Consider the following 4,443-nt stretch of genomic DNA (forward strand, 5'->3'; position numbering starts at 1 on the left):
GCTGGAATACAGACGCTGCTATTGGTCAATCTGGCCCCTGACGTCACGGACCTGAACATGCACTGTTCACATGCTTAGCGATGATTGAGTCAGTGATGACGTATGCTGCAAACCTTTCTCTATCATGGTTTACGATATATATATATATATATATATATATATAGAGGTGTGACACATTTTGGGATGAAAGTCATTGGGCAAGAACAGGTATATATGTCTATGGTTGTCTCATTGATTCAAAGATAAAAGTAAAACAGCCACAACAATAAAACAACATAGATTAGGCCGAATAAACATCTTTACAATATTTGAAGGTTTATAAAGCAATTGTTGGTAATATTGCATACTGATGCTAATACCCGAGATTGTGTAATGGCATTATCGGATTTGGGGGATTTTTTTTTGCATTAATGTAATGATTCAATTCAGCCAATTTCCTGGATTATCGGCTTATTTAACCTTTATAATGTTTATGACTTGAATTTCACAATGATAAAGGCTACTATATAACAATATTTAAATAAAATTGAAGAGTGGAAAATATGTTTTTTCTACTTTGACACTTTACTTTTGTGAAAATTCTGCTAATTAAAACAGTAGAGGAAAACACATCGAATCTCATACAGACAAAACACATTGAAACACAATTACATAAACAATGCACAATAGAAGCTTCATTAAAAGAGACCCTAGGTAGGCCTACTTGATGCAAGGACTGAATCAAGGTTTAACGAATATTAAATGCTATGAGTTTCACCCAGTATGAATGTGAAAGTCAAGGATGCTCAAATTCACACCCTTAACCCTCCAATAGCTGGAAGTCAGCTCTTTAACCTTGCTGTCACTGTTTCAAATAGTGTAAAAAAATACAGTGCTAAGGGTTTGGCTTTGAAGGCTTTAAGCGTTTCCCTTTGACAAACACTGGCAAAGCTCCGACGTCGGGATTTGAGGTCCAAATCTTTACATGTACTCTAATATGATAAAGTATACTCTGTTAAATGTATGGATGAAATCAAGCCACTGTTTTGGGGACATTTTTTATAGTTGAACCAAGCCTTTAACTAAGAGCATTTACTTATTCCATATAATCAGGGTTACTTTAATTTAGAAAATGCTCTATGCATGTTCTTTGTCTCTTGTTATTGGGTGTAGCTAACCCCTATTGCGTGTTAAAGTGCACTGTGATAGCACTTAGCATGGCAGGGGACATGCAGTTTAATTATCTTTCCCCAATAAGTCTGCTTTTACTACATGCTTCTTCATCTGAAAGATGCTAACCAATCACCTGACTGCACTCAGAGTAGTCAGTTGGTGATTTAATAATGGAGCTGAACGAGTACGCACAGTTTTTTAATTAGGAGCACAGTATGACAAGTTGGAGTCATGTGCATGGTTTCACTGTTCACATTTGTAGAGTAAAAACTAATTATGTAATGTCCTGCATTAGAGAGGTTATGAAAGTCTCATGACTAGGATGGCGGTGGAAAGAGTGATTTGGTGTCAGGTGAAAAGGTACGGTGTGCCTCTTGTTGTTACGCAATACCAAATTAAGATGGAATGAATGGGTTTGCTTGAATATATTACACTGGGTTTGTATATGGACAAGCCATCTTATTTATCTATTTGTTGGATATTATATCACAGGCACTGGCAATTTCTACAATGCAATTACCAGAGTTATCTACATTTGTATTTCCCTCAAGATTATATGAAGACCAATGAACCCAGGGCATGTCAACTCTGCTGAAGTGCTTTATATCTTCAGAAAACTATCTCATATTTGATGGCCTTTAATAGTTGGATTGTGATAAAGTAAATGGTCACAAGAGTATGTCCTAATTGACAATTGGGAATTGACTACATGTGTAGTGGGAGAAAGGCAGCAGGGTCAAATTAGTTCTCACAAGGACAAGCGTGCACTGGAAAATGAGAGAAACTGAATTATTGCCTTCTGCTGGTGCTCATGAGGACTACTGATGACCGTTTAGAGGATCACGAGATGGAACTGCAGGGTTTGAATTATACTGTTATTGAAAGCCAAACGCTGGGAATAAGTTTGACAATCTGTCTGCCTCTCTGTTTCCATCACTATCCCTCCATCTCTCTCTGTAATCCATACTGTAGGTTCATTATGTAACACAATTTATACCGGTATATTTTTGGGTATTTTGTGTCAATCTTCACAATCCCTAGGTCAATATTTCTAAATGTGACCCATATATCTAACTTAAATATTATAAACTGTTTATTATTGTCTAAATATACATTACTGTTCTTCAGATATTTCAATTAGCAAAACTGCACTTGTGAAAAAGACGCTTTACATGCAGTTTTCTGTGGCTGTCCTAGCAGCTGAAGAGAGAGATAAGCATTACAACAGATAAAGCCGAAGCTGATTCCCATCTTTTTCGGAGAAATGACAGCAGTAGCACGCTGGAATCATGATGCTGACAATGACATTTTCTAATGTGACTAACACACTGTTGCAACTTGTTGTATCTCTTCTATGTCAAGTAAACAGTTAAAACCCTCGTCTACCAGCCTCAGAAACTCCCTTGTTACAGCAGCAATGGATCATGAATCAAGTAATGTAACCATCAAAAACTCATCAACTGAATTTTACTGTTCAATATTTCAGAAATAATGTATTATGTAAAAGTGACTTTGTTTTGTATTTAATACATGTGTGATGTGTAAATGGAATGTGTGCATTTGTGTTCCAGTGAATGTTAAAGTTCACTAACATTCATGTCTCATGCAGAGAGGTAGTGTCTCATGATTTCTGTTGGACTTTGGCCAAACAGAGGGGCAGAATAACTAACGAGAACCACGCTTTGAGGTGTGTGTGTGTGTGTGTGCGTGTGTGTGTGTGTGTGTGTGTGTGTGTGTGTGTGTGTGTGTGTGTGTGTGTGTGTGTGTGTGTGTGTGTGTGTCTGTGTGTGTGTGTGTGTGTGTGTCTGTGTGTGTGTGTGTCTGTGTGTCTGTGTGTCTGTGTGTATGTGATGATCCCGACTAATAGATTACGCTCACCTCTTTATCAGTTTTTGGGTTCAAAGTAGAATGAAAGGAAGAGGCCGGGTTAAAGGGTAATGCAAAAATAGATATTGTTTAACTAATGGTTAACAATTACACGTTGGAGGTCTATTTTAGTTCACACAAATGGGACATTTTAAAATGTTCCAAAATATCTTGGTCTTTTTTTGCATATCTGTGACAAAATACTCACTTTTGGTCTAAAAGGAACAAAATAAATCATTATGATGACGGACTGATGTAGATGTAGATCTGTTTGAATATTGCATTAGTTGGTAAATATTTTTGAACAGTTAAGACTTTTTTAAATGTTTGCTTTGTGATGATTAAATGTCATCAAGTTTCTTTGAGGTAGCTGATGCTAAAAATACAATAAACACAATATAAATCAATGCCCTGGCTCATCAAAACATGTTTCCAATTCCAGTAACTCAACCAGTAAGTCAATAAGAGCCTTTGATATGTTTGTATTTGCAGATCATAGGTTCAGTTTGTACACTATACTATATATGGAAGCAGCAAAGTATCATCCCAAGGGTGCTGGATATGGTTCCCATACTACAATGTGCAAATGTTAATGCCTAGATCAAAGAATAATTATTCAGATCCAGAAGAAGTAGCTGCACCCTACAATGAAAATAATAAGATAAACTAAATATATTCCATCTTAAGAAGTTCTCAGTGTTTCCCCTATATACAAATAGTGGCGGCGCAGCGCCGCTGCTGAAATATGCGCTCCGCTGCTAGGGGGCGCCAGCCAGGTACCCAAACTTCTTTTTTTTTTTTAAATAATAATAAGTGGCAACCCTTTTTCATTTTTTATTGTTTGTTATGTGGATTTGTAGTATTTGTGTTACTGTATGTTCAATAAAGGTGTATTTTTGCTAAATCTTGAGACATTGCCACTGTATGTACTGGCAGGGCCGATTTTTGGCATAGGCGGTCGCCTAGGGAGCCAGATCTGGGGGGCGCTGCGCTGGCAGCTCTGGGAGGGGAAAAAATATTTTTGACCGTTGGCGCTCATCCTAATTTTCAGCCTTGATGTAACAACATTCATAATTAAGTAAATGTAACACCCTTTTCACCCCGGTTACACTTTTAATTTGCCCTGTACGATGGGCGCTGTAAGTGATGAAAGTGGGGGATGTTGGCTTATCAGTCGCCCGCAGCTCACAGCCAAAGTGCGAGCATGGGAGCGAGCGAGCGAGGGAGAGAGAGAGGGCGCACCGGTACCGGCGCTGTTGTTATTAGAATCTGGTGCTAGCTGCGCTAACGGATATAAGAAATAGATGTTTCTACAACCAGGGAGGAGGAGAGCTCTCCTGTCTGACTGAGAGGCTCAGTGAGGTAAAGGACTCTCTGAGTGTTTAGATCAACCCACTCTCTTCAGTCTGCGTACAAATGACACGA

This window comes from Gymnodraco acuticeps, unplaced genomic scaffold (genome assembly GCF_902827175.1).
Source record: "Gymnodraco acuticeps unplaced genomic scaffold, fGymAcu1.1, whole genome shotgun sequence".
NCBI classification, from domain to species: domain Eukaryota; kingdom Metazoa; phylum Chordata; class Actinopteri; order Perciformes; family Bathydraconidae; genus Gymnodraco; species Gymnodraco acuticeps.